Source organism: Triturus cristatus, chromosome 7 (assembly GCF_964204655.1).
Source record: "Triturus cristatus chromosome 7, aTriCri1.1, whole genome shotgun sequence".
NCBI classification, from domain to species: Eukaryota; Metazoa; Chordata; class Amphibia; order Caudata; family Salamandridae; genus Triturus; species Triturus cristatus.
The window spans coordinates 238,274,443-238,296,350 of record NC_140590.1 but is presented as its reverse complement, the minus strand read 5'-3'; the positions used below and the strand labels follow the sequence as shown (position 1 = coordinate 238,296,350).

The 21,908-nt window shown below is 45.7% G+C and overlaps 1 protein-coding gene across 2 annotated transcripts in view; it reads left to right on the top strand.

The window, feature by feature from the left end:
• Positions 1-21,908, top strand: part of LOC146809301 (HLA class I histocompatibility antigen, B alpha chain-like) — a 362,969-nt gene that overhangs the window by 134,356 nt on the left and 206,705 nt on the right. The gene's annotated exons all lie outside the window — the stretch shown is intronic.

Sequence of the window (21,908 nt, the reverse complement as noted above, 5' to 3'; positions counted from 1 at the left end):
AGGGCAGGGTGAAGATCTTTATCCTTTTGGGAACCCAGTTTGTGGAATTCCCTGCCGGAACATCTTCGAGTAATTCCTTAGGAACCCTTTTTTTTCGATTTAGAGAGATCTACACAGACCCCATTTTATATCTTAGCCCAGCGCTAGGACACTTCCGTGGAAGAAGCTGTTGTTCTTTAGAAATTTGCTTTCATTCATTTGTTGTATTCAATTTGGGTATGTGGCTTGAGACAGGTGGCTTTATCAACCAATGGGACTTTAGATCGATATCTGTGATTCAAAACCTCTGTCAGCAGTGATTATAGAGTTGAAAATCATCAGAATAGGAAAAGCTGTGTATAAGGACATAGACAAAGCTCAGCCGCTAATTTTCAGAAATCTGAACAATTGGATCTTCCCATCATAAATGAGTCTAGGCAGTAAACTCAGATCTGCTCGCGGAGTTTGCGGAGTCTTTCGCACTCCGTGTTACGCGGAGCTTCCGGAGTTCCGAAAAACTCAGCTTCAGGTTGCGGAGCTGAGTTTTCTCCTCGCTCGCATTCGTCAAGTCAAGTTGGCGAGCGCGAGCGAGGAAGATCGACCTCCCGGTGAGATTTTTCCTTGTTTGCGATCGTCAACATTAAGTTGGTGAGTACGAGCATGGAAAATCAAGCTCCCTGCGAGATTTCTTAACGCGGCGGGTCAAATTTCTTATTGCGAGTGGTCGCGTATGCTCGCGACCGCTCGTGTTGAGAAATCGCCGGATCGCATTGAGAAAGCAGCAGCTCGAGTAAAAATCTCTACTCGAGCACCAAAAAAGAAGCAGCGCCCAATTGCACTGTGCATGATGCTGTTCGTGATGATTGCACATTGCAGACAGGCACCTGGCACTGACAATCACCGCAAACTGCATTAATCAAAAGAAACTCCACCGCTCGCGGAGCTCCGCGTAGTGCGTAGCAGAATGCCGCCCAGGGTTAATCATAAATGGCAACATTTTTTTCAGTAACAATCAAAGTAGCAATTAAGTTAGAAAAAAAGCCAAAGATAGTATTTAAGCAAGGATTTTTTTATGCACTGGTTCCAACTCAGGACAGATGTTGGAGGTCTGTACTGCAGGCTACTATTCCATAATGCCCTCTCACTACTCCTAGAGTCAACTCGTCTTTCTCCAACTTGATTGCAGGTTTTTCCTGTTGCAGTAATCTCAAGGTCTATTCTCTTTCAGACTCCACATTAGAAATCAGGTTTCTACACAAGACCAAGCTGCCAGCATCTCTGGGAGCCTGTCTGCCATACAATTGGAACAAATCCTAGGAAGCAGAGATACTAGGCTGAGATAAGGACCATATGTCTGATAATTCCCTAGACAAAGCAGGAATCAACCTTTTTTTAGAAAGGAAGAGAATATTTGTTTCTGTGCAACTAACAATAAATGTCCCTATACTCCTACTGGTAACTGATGTACTATTTATTTCATCCAAATGATATTTCCACCGACTAGCTCAGGGGCTGTATTACAGAAGTGCCCTTGGGGCACAACAGACGTTTGCACCCTCTTTGTTCCCCTCAGGCCTTTTGGTATTACAGAAGGGGCAGCTAATGCTTGTGCATCCCCTTCTGTAATATAGATAGCGTTGGCACACATGTAGTGCCAGGGCTATGGGAGTGTGTGTGTGCCCCATGCAAATGAGGGAATCACTTTGCCTCTGCACTTACACCATATTACTGACATGGATGCAGAGGCAAACATGCCCTTAGAATGTGCAATGAAAGAGCACCACAAAAAGGTGGTGCACTCTCAGTGTGCCACCTAAAGGCAGACACCTCAAGGGATGAGCTCACTGCACCCGTCTGCAAACAGATCTCTAATCCCTTTTGAAAGTGCCACCTGCACAGAGGAACACACAGCAGACTGTAAACAACTGCTCTGTATTTCTCTTGAATGCGCTGCCCAAAAGTTTGCGGCTGCCCAGAGGGCATCACATTCTTCCTAATAGGGTGCACTTTCCCTGTATGCACACAGTACACATGCCTTAAGATGTGCCATAGAGCAAACAGAAAAAGTGCACCCTATCTTTAATGGGGCCCCTGGAATGCTAAATTGCTGGTACTGAAATTTGAAACTGGATGATATGAAACCAACTACAACTGAAAAAGCAAAAACCTTCAGAGTTACACTTGATGAAACACTCATCACAAAACCACAGATGTAATGTTCTGTTATGTTTTGTTATGTTGTGATGTTATGTTAGGTTATGGTATCTTATGTTACCTTATGTTAGGTTATACAGGTTTGTAGACTGCACTATCACTGAGATGGCATCCTGGCTGTGAGCAGGTGTGAGTCTAGCCAAACCTAGAACCTAGTATGAATACTTGAAAAGCCAAGTCTTCAGCTTCTTGCAGAATTCAAGAACTGAGGGGGAGGCTCCTAAGTGTATCGGCAGCTTGTCCACACTGTAAGAAAAGGCTTGACCGCCGCATCTGGTTTTCTGTATGCGCAGGATGTGTGCAGTTAGGAGTCTGAAAGAGCAGTGGTATCTGCAAGGTTTGTGAAAGCAGGTACGATTGTTGAGGTATGCTTGACCATTGTTATGTGGTGCCTTTAAAGTATCGGTGAGGATTTTGAATTGTGCTCATTTGTGTATGTGGAGCCAGTGCAACACCTTCAGGTGTGGTGTGATATGAGTGCAGCATGGGAGGTTGAGAATGACCCTGGCCATTGAGTTCTGAAAGGTCTGCAGCCTTCTGGTGAGTTCTTTGTTGACTCTGACTTAGTGGGTGCTCCTGTGGTCCAAATTGCTTGCGACAAGGGCATGCATAATGGTTTTCCAGGTGTTGTTTGGGAGCCATTTTGAAAATCATCACCATCTTCAGGTTATGGAAGCATGAGGCGGTGATGTGGTTTCTTTAGTGATCATGTCAAGTTTGCTGTCAGTGAGAGTACTGAGGTTTTTGGCCTGGTTGGTGGGGGTGAGTGTTGGTCCTAGGTCTGTTGGCCACCAGATGGAGCCCCACGGTGATGTGCTCTTCTCGTAGATCATGAATTTGATGCTGGCTCGAGGGATCATATACACATTGATGAGTCAGGCTCAGAGAGAGAGAACACAGCAAATGTAGGCATTTGAGGGCATCTGATGTGTACAGTGGCAGTCTGACTGACTGGGTCCTTCTAGTCAGGAAGGATCAGACCCATCAGAGAGTAGCAGTGCATTCCGATGTCATGTAGGTGTTGGATGAAGATGGCGTGCAAGACAATGTCAAATGTTACCGAGAGGACCAGGAGGATTAGGGCCGCCGTGCCTCCTTCATTCTGTCTTGCAGATGTCATCCATGGCAGCGATGAGGGCAGTTTCGGAAGTGTGGCTGGGTCTAAAACCAGACTGAGTGGTTTCAAGGAGTTGGTGGTCATTGAGGTATTGTGTGAGACTTCTGTTAATGAACTTATCTAAGGCCTTGGCCGGGAATGGTAGCAGGGAAATCGGTCTGTATACAGATTAATAACATTGGAAGTAGTATCTTCTCCACTGCATTCATCAAACCCAAGAGGGAAAGAGATTGAGTGAGACCTTTATCAATGCCAAGCTCAATTATGAAAATTCATTGCCTCTTGGCGATTTTGTAACGTCACTGAAATCCTTTATTGTTTCAGCTTTACAAACGTATCATGCAATTAAACATCAATACCACACTGTTTAAAATTGCAGTGTTTTATCAGGTCAAATCGTGAGGCATCCTCCCAATTGACAACCTCAATTAATACATTTTGGCCATGCAAGAGGTTTGCTTTAGTATGTAGGGCTGCGGACTAACCAGTTAACCAGCGACACTGGCAAAATGTTATCTGACACAAAATTTAATATAGAAAAAAATGTATGTCAGCTAGACAAACTTGCTGTACAATATAGCAAGCTAGCACAACATTAGCATAAAAACATATGCCAGAGGTAAGCCCGTTTGCGCCCGTTCAAGTCCCGGGTGCTCCCGGTATTACAGGGCCGACTACTCCACACTTAGTATACTCTCGAGAAGAATTGTGTGCCCTGAACCATCATAAGGTCCCAATTAAACGATTTACCACGCGGTCATCTATCCAGCCCACTATATCTTGCGGTCTTCTCAATGTCCGTTCCCTTGTAAAGCACCATGTCGAAATTGCTTTTATTAGTTGAGTCTGCTAAACTGGACATTTTGTTTCTAACAGAGACCTGGACTAGAATAGATAGTGGAGCGGAGCTGGGTTGGGCTTGCCCTCCGGGCTATTTTATAAGACATATTCCTCGAACTACGGGGAGGGGTGGTGGAGTGGGATTTATTTGTAGGGACACACTCTCCCTCTCACAGCTCGCAGTTAAACAAGTGACAGGATTTGAACTCTTGGGCTTCTCCCTGATGGCCCAGGGTGGCATAGTATTAGCAGGTCTTCTTTGTTATAGACCGCGATCAGGAATTACTTCTTCTTTCCAGCAATTTATTGACCTTGTTTATGACCTATCTAACTCACATTCTAAGTTCTTAGTGTTGGGCAACTTCAATCTGCGACCCTCAGGCTCACAAGAACTAGCCTTCAGAGAGATCTGCCAAGCATGTAGCAATATACAGCTAGTGCAGCTTCTGCAGTGTTCTACTCATGTGAAGGGGCATACCCTGGACCTGGTCTTTGCGGACAAGAAGTTGGTTGTTATTAATGAGGTCATGGATCAATGCTGGACAGATCATGCTTTGGTCCTTATGTCTATCTTTGTGTCAGGAGAACAGCGTAGTGGAGATGGCCTGGTTAGGCATAAATTTAGTAGGCAGTGGTCTCGTTTGCTAAGGAGGTCAAGTTTACCCTCACTACTGCCCACAACATTTGCGGTGGAGGAAACCGTGGATAAAAGCTATGCTGCTCTTAGTCAACAAATTATGACATCACTAGACGAATTGATCCCTCTAAAGAGGGTAAAGAACAAACCTCTGAGAGTCAACGCCTGGTTTACTAGCGATCTTAGTCAACAGAAACTCCGCTGCAAACAGGCGGAGCGTGCTTGGAGGAGAGGTTACGGGGAACCGGATCGTGTGGCGTATAGGCAGGCTTTGCTGGAATACAAAGTCCACTTAAGGATGGCCAAGGTGAAGTTCTTGGAAGATTCTTTGACCAAAGCCACTAATAAATCACAGACCCTTTTTAAACTGGTAAATAACCTGGCCAATCCTGCCTGCGCAGCACCAGTTACTGTAGCATCTCAGGAACTGTGTGACTCCTTGGCCTCTGCGTTTGAGGAAAAAATTAAGTTAATTTTGAGTGGCCTCTCGACCTCGGGCCACGTGGATTCGGGAAAGCTTTCTCCATTGGAATCTCTCCATTCCCCAAGTGATGAGGAGGTTAAAGGGGAGCAACAGCAACTATCTTGCTTTCCTACCCCTTCCTTGGAGGAATTTTATACACTAGCTAATGGTGTGTCCTCAGGTTCCCCACTTGACCCTTTGCCACACAAGATATGGAAGGCTCTCCAGACAGAACTGCTAACCCCGCTACATACCATCTGCTGCCAGTCATTGGCTACAGCTTCGGTCCCTGACAGTTGGAAGTTGGCTATAGTGACACCTTTGTTAAAAAAGCCTTCTTTGGACCCATTATGTCCAGCTAGCTATAGGCCCATCTCGTTGCTACCATTTCCTATAAAAATCTTGGAGAGGCTGGTCACAAGAACTCTATCTAATTTCCTGGAATCCAATTCATGTCTGGACGCGGTCCAATTTGGATTTAGACCAGCGCATGGGACAGAGACCGCCTTGATCACCGTGTTAGATGATCTGCGAACGCGTGTCGACATAGGTAAGGCAGCATTTTTAGTGTTGCTGGACATGTCGGCCGCGTTCGACACGGTGGATCATGCTGTCCTTTTGGACCGCCTTCAGAGAGCGGGTGTTGCTGGTTTGGCGTTGGGCTGGCTAAAATCCTATCTTGATAATAGGCAACAAGCGGTTGCATTACCACCTTTTCGTTCAGCCATATGTCAGGTGAAGCAGGGTGTACCACAGGGATCCGCGATCAGCCCGATCCTTTTTAATCTTTACCTTCGACCCCTAATCAGTTTGATAAAATCATTCGGCATCTCAGTTATCAACTACGCCGATGACACGCAACTGATTTTTTCTTTTGAGGGTAAGGAGGCGGTCTCGAGGGACACTTTTCATCAGTGTATGTCGGAAACTGCAGAATGGCTTCGGTTTAACTCGCTCCAATTTAATGGGGCAAAAACCGAGGTGCTTCATTGCTCCTTGGACCGGCCCTCTCGCCCGTTGCCAGGGGATTTCTGTCCGGCTTTTGTTTTGGGCACTGTGACAGCTGCTGAGTCGGCTCGCAATTTGGGGGTCATGTTTGAATCTAGTCTGCAGCTTGACACCTCTGTAAATAAGACCACAGCAACTTGTATGGGCTTACTTCGAGCCCTACGCAAAATCCTGCCATTGCTCCCTCGGGGAGCTCGAGCAGAGGTGGTGCGTAGTACGATACTCAGTAGACTAGACTACTGTAACGCACTGCTTCTGGGGGCTCCCAAGTTTTTGGTAGCTAGGCTGCAGAGGGTTCAAAACATGGCAGCCAAACTGGCCCTAGCCCGACCACGCTCCGCGTCATCCTCAGCAGCATTATCCGACCTTCATTGGCTGCCTGTCAAGCAGCGTATTCTTTTTAAGGCCGAATGCATTGTTTTCAGGGCATTGCATGGAATGGGACCTCTGCCACTTCAAAACCTTCTTTCTTGGTATCAGGCTGCTAGACCCCTAAGATCCTCCTCGGCGTTCCTGATAAATGTTCCTAAATTTGTCAGAGTGAGGATGGGCGGCCGCGCTTTTGGCTTTGCAGCACCTAAGAGATGGAATACCCTTCCGCTGTCGCTAAGGAGCAAGTAAGATCTAAATTCCTTTAAAAAAGAGTTGAAGACCTTTCTCTTTCCTAGAGCAATGTAGTGTATTAGATCTGATGAACCATTGAAGGTCAAGCGCCAGGATACCCTTGGGGTGGCAGTTCGCGCTCAATAAGACATACATACATATCAAAAGTGGGAGCAAACTTTATCACTGCCTTTTGCAAACAAGCAATTCATGTTAACTGGCCAACAACAGTTTCCAAAGCATTAAGCCATCATGAAACTAATTTAGAAGACATTTTAAAAAGAAAACAAGTTTCATCAACGCCTCAAATAAGCACTTTGTGTACCGACCATGAATGCCAGGAGTATGACGTAGTATGGCAATTTCCCTCACTTGCAATTATGTAGTTATGCGGTAGGATGAGTAAACTAGCAGAAGAGAACTCATACAGTAAAGGGCTGCTGTGCAATTAATCTAAGGTAAGAAGTTTTGGCCAGGCGTTTTTTAAAATGTGCATTCTAAATGTTACCTTCATAGGTGTGGGGGCACTTTTTTTCCCAAAGTTTTAAATTGCGCAAACTTGATCCGAAGTCAGGTATCAGAGCGCTTTACAAGAGCACCAGTTGCGTTACAAGAGGACACATTTTTGTTAGGCACGGGGAGATTAAGTGATTTTCCCAGAATCACAGGATGTTGTGCGTCGTGGCCGAGACTCAAAGCCGGGTCCCCAGATTTGAAATCGACCGCCCTAACCTTTAGGCTACATCCTCTCCCCAAAACAATAACTGTAACCAACCCCCCTTAGGGGTGTGTTCAAATGTTTGTCTAATTTCTCACATCTCAGCTGCTATTATCTTAAGAGTACACCTGCAAATTAGCTAACGTAGAATTTATATACTGTTCATTAAAAACAGTTGTTGTTATCCCTCCTTAATTAAATACAGTAGGATCTTCGGTGCCAGGTCGGCTAAATCAAATACCTCTACTAAGCCGACTGAGGTAGTGGCTTCCGTGGTCTAGAATACATGGCACCCCCTCCCCACCCTGGATCATTTAGAAGGTTGTACATCAGGCCAGTCAATTCTAATATCTATCCAGGCACTATAGATGTTAGAAGCAACTTGTATGAAAAATATGTCAGAGTCAGCACGAAGTGTGTCTCGAAAGAGTGTGCAGTTCCTAGGGAAAGGGGAAGGGAAAGGAAGGTCTTTCTTCGTAATGCTCTCACACACCCCGGAGGATGTCATGCTTCATCATTGGGCCATGCTCCTCGTCGGACCGGCGCTGCAATGCCCGACGGGCACCCGTGAACGGAGCTCTTTGGCGGAGATCTTTTAAAGAAGCCGTAGGGTGTGTGTGGGTGTGAGTGGTGGGTAGTGCACTAGTCTAGTGAGATAAAATAAGTCTAGAGCAGTCCTACTGTAATGCATTTTACTCCTGTGGAAGCTCTAGCCTAATTAAAATTTGGGTAAGCCATTACAAGGGTGTAATGTTCCTAGAGGGCTAAAGTGGTGTAGTGGGTCGACATGCTTCATGCCTGTAAAGCTCCTAACGAGTCTAGTGGCACTTCATCAGGACCATGTGTGAAGTTGTGCAGTTCGTGTGCACTACCGTAGGGCTAGTTCAGTAAATTATAGTATCATATCCAGACCTGGTTGCGGTCCCCAGTTGAAATTGTCCTGGGGTGTAAAAGACCTAGGGGAAATGGAGAGGGAGACAATAAAAAGTGAAAGTCAAGGAAATTTCAGACACTGCGTAAAAGGTAGAGTCCCTTTTAAGTGGGTCAAATTTAGCGAACAACATTAGGGGCTAAGTGCAACGTAGGGTATTCCACTGGAGCACATAGTGGGAGGTGATGAGCAACCAGGAGGCATAGACAGACAACTGTGCACTGCACGGAGGCTGGTAAGGTAGAGTAGTTAGTAAGAACCAAACTCTACAGATTGGCATGAAAGAGATATAGGCGCCATTGGTCGTGGTGCCGGTATCATGATCTCAGAGTGTGGATGCACAGCTGGTCGGTGCCCGGGAGTGCAGGATACAGTGCTCATATCGGTGGGCGTGTATGCAGATTAGCAAAATGTTTATTGGATGACTCACAATTGAAACAAGTAAAAGAAGGATCTGTTCCTGATAAATACGAGCCGCGCAGTGGGCGTGAGCATATTAGTGGCTACATGGTGTGCCTGAGCAAGAAGTATAATGCTCAGCTCTCAGTCATAGTCAAGGCAACTGCTGGAAAAAGGGTGCCACATGATGGCAGTGGGCATCGTGGCAGTGAGGTGGCAGGCTGGTGCCAGTATACTTGTGGCGTGTGCTAATAAAGGTGCCGGATGTCAATGGCGGAGATCGTAGTTATCGCGCTCATATTAAGTGCCAAATTGGTGACAACAAATAACAACGACAGAAAAACGCACACACAAAAGGCCCGCATACTGTCGGCCAATACCCACAGTGGCACCTGAGACTCACCATTATTAAGGTTGGTCAAAGGCTGACGGGGGAAGGCAGAGCACTTAGTTGCTTGCGTTGCTGCGTACAAGGCAAATGAATGCACATTAGCTACATGTTACGGTTTTACCGTGATGGTAGTGGCAAAGCTCGAGCTCACCGGATCGGTGAATTTGGCCGTCATACTCACGCTGGGCGGTCAGGCAACTTGCGGCAATCCTACCCTGGCTCTGGGCCCCGGGGAGGTTACTTCCGGGTTGGAGTCTGTTAAAGAGATACCACACAAATGAACTAGTGCGTGACTGATGGCGGCCATATTTTTTGTTGAGTGGTATATTAACCAAATGCCGAAGTAATCCAAAGGGAAGGTATTAGACCTATGGAAAAGGTTGGCACCCATATTGGGTGGGTGGTATTAGAACTAAAGGCCATAGTCTTCCAAATGGAAAGTGACCTACATAAAAAGGAAAGCCTGATTTCGGTATTATATTGAAGAGACTAGATTAAAAGGAAATGTCCCATGTGTCTAGAAAGGCGGGGTGTTGTACGCGGTGAGTCAGTTAAAACTACGTGTCTGCATGATTGTTGGGGACCAACGGTCTTATATGGTCTTATATGGTCCCATGTTATCACATCTGGGGGTCACTTGTGGGACAATAAAATGTAGTGAATGCGTGTTGCATTGAGTCTATTAGTGCTAACTGCGCCTGGTGGGTAACGTAGGTTACTAATGGGGTCTAAAAAAGGAGATATGGGGGTTAGTAAGACCACTGGTCACAAGTGTGTAAATGGTAAGGTGTTGAAAGGATTAAAGGTTAATCACGGGCAGTTTAGTTCAGCCCAGGGACTGTCATCATTAAGACCTTGTGTATGTGAGCACAGTTTGAAAACCCAGTTTTGCTCTTTTTTGAAGAGGGCCTCCTTGGACATCTGTGGGAATGCTTCCACGATAGTCCATGACAGATCATTGGTGGTATGGTTGTGATCTGCGAAGTGTGTGTACAGTTTTGTGGTGTTTTTTTTACACCTGATGTTACTTCTATGTTCTGCCATTCTGATTTTTACTAGGCGGGTGGTCATGCATATGTATTGTAGCTGACATGGACAGGTGATGAGATGGATGGTATTGGTGGGTGCGGGAGGCCTTCTTTTTGGTCTGGTGTTAATGAGTAGGTCTTTGAGGTTTTCAGTTTGTTTGAAGGCAAATCTGGGTTTGTCTATAGTGTGATCTCCTACTTGGAGGATATTCCAGTGCTTGTTGATTGCTCGTTTTATCATATTGGACTCTGGAGTGAAGGTGGTCACACAGGTCACTTGGGCAGTGTTACTTTTAGGTTGCCCTTCCAATAGTGACATTCTATTGGTGTTGCGTGATCTTTTTTTGTGCCTGATTGATTTGTTTGATGGGATATTGTCTTTTTGAAAGGTTAGTTGCGAGTGCAGCTGCCTGTGTTTTGAAGTCCTCCACATTGCTGCAATCACGCCTTATGCTCAAAAACTGTCCATAGGGGAGGATCTCCCTTAGGGCCTTTGGATGGAAACTGGTATAAAGCAAAGGGCTGTGACTATCGGTAGGTTTTTTTAAGGGAAAGTTAGATATTCTCGGTGTAGGGGTTAGTGGTGATAAGGACAAACGTTGCCTCAAAGTCTGACATGTAAAGTCATGCCAGACTTGGGGCAAAGGTACTCCCCATGGATGTTCCTTGGGTAGATTTTGTCTTCAAACTGGAAGACATTCTCAGTTAGAGCAATGAGTGCACACTCCATAATGAAGCTTATGGGAGTGTGAGAGGTCCAGGTAGTGTTACAAAGGATTTCCTCCACCACCTCAAGTGTGGACAGTTGAGGAATGTTTGTATACAATGCCTCAACGTCAAGTGTTAGGAGGACGTCAGTCTGAATCCCTTCTTGGTTGTTAGTCTCAATTAAATTATTAAATTGAGTACAGCCCTGGTATCCTGGAGGAAGGTGGGTGTGGTTTGGACCAGGGGTTGAAAGAAATGGTCACAGAATTTTGAGAGTAAGAGCGGTTCCAAGTCAAGTCAAGTCAAAGTATGCTTTATTCGAATAGTATTCATAAAAGCAAAGTACAATTTACAATAAACATTTCATTAAATGAGTTAAAAAAACTATTAAATTCAGTATAATTCGATGCATACATACTTAAACAAATTCTGGCTGAATTACGTCCATAAGGGAGACATTATAGTCAATTAGCGACAAATGTTATTTGTTAACTTCAGGCAGGTAAACATGTTTGAAACCCTGGGTTAAACATTCCGCATTAATAACAGTGGATACTAATTATTAAAAAACAGAAAGAATTAATTGATAAAAAATTTTTTAAAAACAGATTACAAATAGTAAAATGCTAAAAATAGCAAGGGAGAGAATAGTCAAAAGACTAGCAGTCTCTCCCTATTCGAGAGAATAGTCAAATGACTAGCAGTCTCAATCTAATCATCCACGCCCATCCTAGATATTTTGCAGTAGCAACCGAAATCCAGGGCAATGTACTGGTGCATATAATACGTAAAGCAACAGAGCTACTGGTAGTTCCTAAATTTTTGCACATCGGGGACAGCCATATACGCCTTGGTAAAGCATAAACTTTGCAAGAAAACAAAAAATGACCAATGGTTTCTTTGTTTGTACCACAGACAGGGCAGACAGCACTAGTTCCCGCTTCCCACTTTGATGTCAAAAATCTGAGGGGGAGGGCACCAGCTCTCAACTGGAAGAGAAGCTTCCTGTCTCTGGGCTTAGTTATAATGTCCCAGTAAGGTTCAAGATGAGGATACATCTTGGCCTCTAGGAACTCTCTAGTCATATTACGAGTGCTGGAGCTGCACCAATGCCGCTGGGCAACCTTCTCCCAATAAATGGTCTTAAGCATACTTTTAGAAGGGAAGGTTGAACCTGCAGGATCTTCCCAAAGTGTGCTCAAACCAAGCTCATGCAAGGATGCCCTGAGCGCATTTAACCAACCTATTTTGTGATGGACGTCGGTTCTTATAATATCTAAGAAACCCCTTGCATAGTGAGAAAGCGCAGGTGTTGTCCATAGCCTGCGCCAGTACAATATTGGGCGGAGCCGCGCCAAATCTAGAATGGCTCTTCTGCCCAAATCATACTTAAGGGGCAACAGCGGAGTACTTTTGGGAACACCTGTGATGGCCCTGAAAAATTTATTCTCTGAAAGTTGAAGAGCAGGCATTTTTTCAAAACCCCACAGCTCTGCGCCATAAAGTACAGAACCCAGAGCTTTTGCTTCATAAACCTGTAAGACAGGTTTCACAGGTTTGGTGAAGGATTTTCTATGCTCTGAGCTAATTGCGCCTGCCAATTGCCTATGTTTAATTGTTGTAATTTCGATATGGTGCCGCCAGGTCTTCGCATTAGATATGTGCATACCCAAGTAAATGAAATTGTTCACTACCTCCAGCGGTCGATTATTTAAGGTAATTTTTGTCTTAGAACTACGATAGGGGTTGAAAGTCATCAACTTGGTTTTGGCAATATTTACCTCTAGGCCGTACTCACTACAAAATTGGTCAAAGATGGACAAAGCACACTGCAATCCGCTAGGAGTTTTAGCTAGGATGAGTGTGTCATCAGCAAACATTAAAATGGGGATTTTAATCCCGTCTAAAAAAGGAGCATCCACTTGTACAGAAGTCATACGTGTTACAACATCATTAATATAAAGTGTAAAAAGAACTGGGGCCATCGAACATCCCTGCCGGACGCCCCTCTCAACTGGGAAGTCTGAGGTTACCGAACCTAAACCACCCCACTGGATTCTTGCATAATTTGATTCATGAAGCCTCATTATCATAGATAACAAATCGTTTGGGATGCCCTGCTTCTGAAGAACCGTCCATAGCTTTAGTCGGGGGACAAGATCGAAAGCAGCCCGTAGATCGACAAAGGCCGCATACAGGCTTCCTTTGCCGAGCACTACCGTCCTCCATTGTATCATGGTGAAACGAAAGACCTGATCCACCGTGCTTGTGGATCGTCGGAAGCCAGCCTGGAAAGTTGAAAGGGCATTGGTCTCTTCCGCCCAGTCCAGGAGCCTATTGACGATCACACGCCCCACTACCTTTTGGATGGTATCTATAAGGCTTATAGGCCGGTAGTTACCTGGCAGCGATCGATCACCTTTCTTAAAAACGGGGATAATTACAGCACCCTGCCAGGATTTTGGTACTGATGCACCCAAGGCAATAGCATTAATAAGGTGATGGATATATGGGCACCAGCGCTCCTTATCATTAGCAAATAGATCCGCTGGCACTCCATCAAGGCCGGGGGCACGACCGCAAGCAACTGCATCAAGGGCCATCATGATTTCACTAGGGCAAAAAAGGTTTTCTTTTGGGAGGTCTACACTAATTATCTCATGCAGGTCTGCGATGTTAAAAGCAGCATATTGATTTTTAAAGAATTTTATCCATTCAGCTTCAGGGACATTGTTGTGAGGGGACTCAGGGCCACCTGATTTTCCCCACCTAACAATGTGCCAGAACAGCCGAGAATCCCTGCTATCGCTAGCTGCCTTTAGCTCAATCCAGTGTTGCTCATCCCAAGCTTGTTTAGCCTTGAGGATACTAGTTTTATAATTTTTCCTAGCGGCTTGAATTAAAGCTGTTTGCCCTCCCTTGATAGCGTTGCCCAGAGCAAGTCGTGACTCCCTACATTCATCATTATACCATTTAGCTGGCTTTGGAACTCTATCACCTCTACTTTTCACAGGTTTAAGGAAATATCCCTTAATTGTGTCAAAAAGAGAATTATGAATTCCTTCAACCTTATCTAAGCCATTGCTAAGTGTATTACAGTACTCTAGGTCTAGTATAGCTTGGTCAACATAACTATTAATACTAGCAATAGCCTGTTGATTAATTGCTACCTTTTCCCATCTTAATCTCCTCATGTTGTTAGTAGGAACAGTCCGGGGTGGGACGAACACAGGAAGTCCCACAGGCAAGCTAATGTGAGACCACCATTTATGCGACAGGCACAAAGGGTTGTGGTCGCTCTCGAGCCTCCCTTCCACCGTCATGTTACAAATTGATGGCCATAACTTTAGACTGCATAGCACATAATCAATTCTGCTGTTATGTCGACCATTATCAAATGTGCTTACACCATTCCTATCTCCACTAGTCCTGCCATTCAGTGCTCTTAACCCTTTTCCGTAACATAAAGCATTTAGACCAATGGCATCAGCAGACCATCGCACTATGGGAGGCAACTCTAGTTTAGGCACGCCCCATAGTCGATCCTCCTCGTCTCCAAACAACTCATCATTGCTTATCAGGGGTTCAAATGTGCTATTAAAATCACCCGCAATGATAATGTTATTGGTCGACGAGTGTATGTCAATAAGACTATCCAGGGCTTCTAGTACCTCAGACCTCCCTTTCCTCTTCCTCCGAACATATACATTGTAGATGTCTACACTACCCAGCTTATCCAAGTCTAATCTAATTAGTTGGATATCCTTGTTTTTGGTATCAACAGCTTTAATGCCCAGTTTTAAAGATTGGCGAACCCATATTGTTAGGCCCCCCATTGGTCTGCCCCTAGGGCCTTTTACCGCAGGGACAAAGTAATTCAAATATCCCTGAATGAAGCAGGGTTCACAGGACCAAGTCTCCTGGAATACGCATAGGTCAAATTTGTTAACATAACTCATCCATAGATTCCATTTTGGAGGTCAACCCAGCAATGTTCCATGAGAATAAATTACCCAATAATTCCTGAGTATTAACCATATCATTGTCTGATGTAGGCAGGACGGAATCAACAAGATGCTCGGAGGTATGTTCTACCCCTACTGCGAGTAGTACAGTGCTGGAGTCATTATGGTGTATATTTGTATTGGTCTGGGACTCCTCAGATAGTACTGTCATAGACTTATGGTTGTTGAGTCAATTAACATCCTCTAGACTTTCTAACACCTCAAATCTATTTCTCAAAGGAATCACAGGAATATGTTGGGTGTTAGATAAGCCCCCCAAGCCAGAGAGGACAACTGGCTTTGGTCTTGGGAAAAAATAGGTAAGTTCCCATGTTGTAATAAGGGATCTCCTATACTGCGTGTGCCAATTTAAAATATGAGCAACAGCTCGTGGGTCCCTAAAATTGATTAGGATAACATCCCCGTTTATAGTTTTTGGCGTATTACCCAGCCAGGGCAAGCGTCTTACATGCAAAATTTCCCCATTGATATGTGGAGGAAGAGGGCGATTTTGGCCTAGCCAGTGGATAACTTTATTTTTTAATTGTTGGTATCCTTCTGCATCATCTGTTTTTATCGTAGGAACCCCTGCAAGCACAACTACCAGAGGAACAGCTTCTGGTGGTAAAGTGATAGAAAACGGACCTCGTGATTTAGTCGAGGAATCTGCATTATAACCTGGTTTAACAGGCAATTGATCCCCTTGCTTTGGGGTATTTACTACTACACTATTCCTAGCCGTGGTTGTACAAGTTGATTTAGTATTGGTAGTACTATCTATATGGCTAACCCCTCCCTTGCTTATAGTTGTGTTCATTTGAGAGGCTATCTCACCTGGGGGTAAATTAGGAGAAACTATAGCTGAAGCCGAGGCAGTGGAAAGTGTAAGTGAGGGGCCGGCGGTGGTCGTAGTTTGGTCCCTCTTGTTACCCACTAAAGTTTCAACTTTCTCTAGCCTGCTTTCGATATTCTTTAAGCTCTCGACAATTGGCAGCATAAATGTTTTCAATAATTTATCAATTTTATCCAATAATTCCACAGTAGTTGCATTTTGGATTAAACAAGAGGCAATACTACCAGTGGAAGATGGTTTCACAGTGCAGGGAATAGCACCTTTTCCAGAACAGGCTACAGTGGAATTGCTATTGGAAACGTTATTGCTTTTGTTTTTGCGTAGCTCAGAAACTATCTTCCTCCTTTTCCTGGGCAATGGACCTGACAATGTGGTCTGACTAAGTGTAATATCAGTAGGGGGTAGCGACTCTGTGACTTGAGTCGATAACTCATTTGGCACAGCCAAGATATTACTTGTGTCAATGGGGGAAGGAAAAGCAGTTAAGGACAAATCAGTACTTGGGTCCCTTACAATTGAGGTAACAAAACAAGTTGTGGAGTCATTAATACCCGGGGGTAGCAAGGACTCTTGAGGAGAGCAAACCTCGTTGACCGGGCATGCAGCCTCAGAAAGAGTGGCCGTGGCTAATGACATATTTTTGATATGCTCTATTGAACAACGACGCCTAGCCCTAAGTTCTGCAAGAGCAGCCTCCCGGTCGGAACCAGAGTTACTTTTCGTAAAATAACTATCGAGGGTACCCTTTTTAAACGGCTCATCCATGGTGCGAAGATATCACTGCTCACCAATTAAAAGCAAAGGGCACAATAGTCTCTGTGTTGCCACCCAGTCAATAGTTACAGTTCTATTAGTAAAGACCGCACATACCAGTTCTGCCCATACAGTATCCCAACAGCAACAAGTCAATGGGGTGGGCCCGACCCGGCCTCCTTCGGCTCCTGAGGGCTACAGAGGGCCCGCCCTTTGCCCGGGCTTAGCCCGGCGCCGACCCGCGCGCGATCCCGCGTCGCGGGGGCTCCCGTTGTATTTATGCGCCTTCAAGCGCGATGACAATGCCGTCAGCGGGTTCGTCCCGCAGGGGTTGATGGGAACTGTAGTTCCCCTGCGCTCGGCGGCCGCGTGGATGTTGAAAGCGGCAGCGGCAGGGAAATACAAGAGAGCGCTGGCGTGGGCGTCCTCCGTCGCTGGCAGACGTTGGCGTGGCACAAGGAACAGGTAGGCAGGAAAACCGCTTCAATCAAAATCACCCCCGCTCTGCCGGGGCTCCTGTTGTATTTATGCGCCTTCAAGCGCGATGACAATGCCGTCAGCGGGTTCGTCCCGCAGGGGTTGATGGGAACTGTAGTTCCCCTGCACTCGGCGGCCGCGTGGATGTTGAAAGCGGCAGCGGCAGGGAAATACAAGAGAGCGCTGGCGTGGGCGTCCTCCGTCGCTGGCAGACGTTGGCGTGGCACAAGGAACAGGTAGGCAGGAAAACCGCTTCAATCAAAATCACCCCCGCTCTGCCGGGGCTCCCGTTGTATTTATGCGCCTTCAAGCGCGATGACAATGCCGTCAGCGGGTTCGTCCCGCAGGGGTTGATGGGAACTGTAGTTCCCCTGCGCTCGGCGGCCGCGTGGATGTTGAAAGCGGCAGTGGCAGGGAAATACAAGAGAGCGCTGGCGTGGGCGTCCTCCGTCGCTGGCAGACGTTGGCGTGGCACAAGGAACAGGTAGGCAGGAAAACCGCTTCAATCAAAATCACCCCCGCTCTGCCGGGGCTCCCGTTGTATTTATGCGCCTTCAAGCGCGATGACAATGCCGTCAGCGGGTTCGTCCCGCAGGGGTTGATGGGAACTGTAGTTCCCCTGCGCTCGGCGGCCGCGTGGATGTTGAAAGCGGCAGCGGCAGGGAAATACAAGAGAGCGCTGGCGTGGGCGTCCTCCGTCGCTGGCAGACGTTGGCGTGGCACAAGGAACAGGTAGGCAGGAAAACCGCTTCAATCAAAATCAGCGGTTCCAAGACTGACCCTATAACCAAAACTATGGGTCTCCGGGGGGTCAGGGGGGTTTAGTAGTGGGTGTTGCTAAGTTGCCGTAGACATTCTGTTCTGTAATCCGTGGTGGACATGATCACAATCAGAGTCAGCACGAAGACAGGGTTGGACCCCCTTGGGGATTTTGGGGAGAGTGTAGAAGTAGGGTATTTTGGGGGAGTCATTGATCAGGAAGCCCGCCTCATACTTAGTAATCCACCCCTGATTGAGAGCAGCAGCCACCATCAGTTTGATGCGTGTGGAGAGGCGTAGTGTTGGGTCCTCAGTCAGGGGGGTGTAGGAACGGGTGTTGCTAAGTTGACATAGACATTCTGTTCTGTAATCCATGGTGGACATTATCACGATCAGAGTCAGCACGAAGACATAAGCACATACCAGTTTTATAGTGTCTTATATTAAATCTAAAAATGAGAGGGCGTATGTATAAACTCCTTGCTTTCAAGGACGCAGTAAAGCGTAGTAAAAAGTGCAATATAGTTCTGTCACCTCCTTGTTGTAATTACAGGAGGTTGAAGCCAACCTTTCCTAGACAAATTTTTGATAAAGGTCTTGACTGAGAGTGCCCAACATAAACCTTATATACACCGACCTTTTCAGTTCAGGAAATAACCGGTCCATATGCTATTCAAAATGTGAGGAAGTTTTAAAATCCAAAAATCGTACCGAGTTCACCCCTGCCTTGCTTTCATGCAGAACCCATATTTACCCTTAATATGGTGCACACTTGAAGGGGTCATTTCCTTAGGGTTGGTCCAAAATTCCATATAACCTGTCATGAGTGCTTGCAATATGGCTGAACCAGGGCCACAGATTCAAGCTCGTGCAAGGCTTTTAAGTGCTCCGCCAGCTCTGGGTTTGTCCATAATCGGACCCATTACAAGATTCAGTACTAGTGATTTCTCAATTAATTTCATGTTCAGGTCTATCCTGAGGGCGGTCGTAAGGATCCCAGGGCCTGGATGAAGTAGGCTATCTAAGAATCTATTTTTGACCTTCCCTATTCTGGTCGCCTTTTTGAAGCTCCAAACTTCAGCTCCATATTAGCCTGCGGCCATAGTTTTTGTTTGATAGAATTGCAGGGCAGGTGTGATTAATCTGCAGACACATTTGTTAGAAAATCTTAGGGCGGCATTAACAGACTGGCCCAGGGTGTACACTTTTATTAGCTGCACAGGGACATCTTAAGCATTTTGGGGCCCTGGGCCAAACCTATTTTGGGGGCCAGTGTTCAGAACTGCTTTGAATTTACAATCCAATTTCAGCTCTTTCATGCCCTCTTTGGCCAGGTCACTGACTGTGCACATGTACACTCCTCCAAATTCTAAATGGTTTATATCTAATATTAAGGGAAAGTGCTGTGTGTTTTCATTATTGTAACACTACAGCAGCAGCTCACTAACATTACTGCAAATAATCTCTGTGACACTCTCCCATTTCTCATATGTGAGGTTCTGCTTTGATCTTAAACAAAAACGTTTTTATTGATATTGCATGAAATATAAACACATTTCTCTGCACGTCTGTAATAGACTCTCACACATCACCCACATTAAAAATAAATTAGTATTAGCACTTCTGTTTAAGAATTATTCAAAGTCAGCAGTGCTATACTCTCTGCAGAACAGGGCTGTCTCTATCGGCCCCCCCACCTGAAAGGCTGTGGGCCCTGGCCAGAGCCCACTTTGCCCATGCCTAAAAACGTCTCTGTAGCTGCTCAGTCAACGACAGCTTCTGAAGAAACATGATCTCCATGTAGTCAGAATGGTCGACTTGGCATAGGGCCTTGCTATAAATGTTCAAGTTACGCATGTAGGTGTGCTCTGAGCTTTGGAACTAAGCGGACGTGACCGTGAGTCTGCAGCAAGGAGGAGCCTATATTAACTCAGGGTGGGGAGCAAAATCCATGTCAAATGTCTGAATACGCTCCTTTGCTCCTTGATGAGGTTAGCACCATCATAGAATAACTCAACTCTCTCCAACCCATAAAGTTCTCAGACCATTATGGGCTGGTTTACGAAGCCAAGCTTCCTTTGGCTCAGACACTATGAACTAAGATGATCTATAACCAGGGCCAACATGGCGGAACTCTTGACTGGAAGAGCTGCAAGTAGAGCATTTCCTCAAATCAGCCAATAAAATCTTGTCTTTTTCCTAGTCCCTTTCAATTTCATTTGATTCTGGGTAAGGTGGAGTAATACCAGTGCCTAGAGACACTCTGGCACACAGTTCACTTGCTGCATGCTGCCATCCTGGGAACCTGGTACATAGTCAGGCGATGCCCCTCTTCACGGGGGTTGCACTGAAAATGGAGAGGATGATACTTTAAGACAAAGCATCTCTTGTCTGTGGCCTGTTCAGTAAGATTCAGACAACAGCAGGGGCTCAAAATTCCAAAGGTTAAACATTTGAAAAAGTTGGGGAGGAGCCTGTGGCAGATGGAATTCCTTAAACTGCTTTTCTGGAATTTTTATGCATCTGATCTAGTTTATTGCAAGTGGCTGTAGGCAAAAATTAAACCGATGAGTACTGCCCTACTAAGATGAATCATTATCAACAACACATGAGTAAAGCAGGTGCATATTACGGTGCCTACGCTATACAAGCCATGCATGGACAATGTCTATATATACAGAACCTGAGAGACTGTGGCAGCCTGCTCAGCAACCCCAGATGAAGTTCGTTTTTATCTCTACTGATGAAGGATAATATCCAGAATCATGTGTGTCTAGAGATTTACAGCACTAACTTGCACCAACTTCGGTAAACCACTACAGCTAAAATTCAAGTAAGCAAGCATTTTGAACTGCATTTACCACAATGCTAAGGGGCGAACTGTGCTGGGAGGTGAGGCAGTGTGCTCCCATCCCCCTTCTATATATACACAGAGCCATGCATTCAGCCTCCAATAACATGCCAAAAATTGGTAGATAGGTCATATAGGTCATCCTGTATACCCATGGCACCACCAAAATTATTGCTAACATTGAGAACACACTCCAAACTAGACAGTGCAGCAATGGAAGTTCCACAAGGGAAGGAAACTTTAGACTCCTGCTCCCATTGCCTTGTTATTTATTCTGGCATTTGACCTCACTTCTCAGACTCACAAGGGAATGTCTCACAATGATTGTGTTGGTTGTGAAACCGATGACAGTAAGCAGGCATTGACCGTACTTGCTCAGGTCAGTCCCCATGAGGCTTTGGCTTATCAACCTGTGTTTTCCTACGGTCAGCAGTTATCTCCAATAAGGTGTCATTCATACAGGGTTGAATTTGAAAACTTTCCTCCCAGCCACACAGCCAAATCTTGGTAAAATAGCTCAGTTGATTGATGTCACATCTGCAGAGATTTATCGGCTGCCACTAATCACTGGCTCAAATCCCAGTAAAGCAACTTAATGAATTACTGTACTTGGCTCTTAACCCATTTATTTACGTTTTTATCCAACCAATATAGTTCAGTGGTTTAATGCACATGTTGTTGTTCATCCTAAGGTGCAACTTCCATGGGGTGGACCATTGATTCTGGTAACTGGTATTTTTCTGGTAAGGAGCAACCAGGCTGATACTGAGTTCTGCAGTGAGATAAAAGTCCATGGATGTTTTTAGGTTGAAACTAGAGTCAGCGCGAAAGCGCTGCTCTGGTGAAGATCTGCTGTAGTTCACTACGTGAGGGAAGCCCCGCCACTGCCCCATTCTTTCATTGGCTTGTGCCTTTGTCCTTCATAAATGCTGTCTTCTGATTGATTATGAGGCTTGTTAGTCCCTCCTCATTATGGCCATGTCGTCATTTGTACCCTCCCATGGCTATTGGCCCCTTTACTTCAAGTGTTACACGGTACGGTACTTGTGAGCACAATTTTTTTCTGTGCCTACTCACCCCCTCCCCCGCCCGCACTCCCGTTGTCTGTGCCTTCTCGCCCTCTTCTCCCCCTACCCCCACCGCACTCCTGTTGTCCGTGCCTTCTCCCCCTCCCC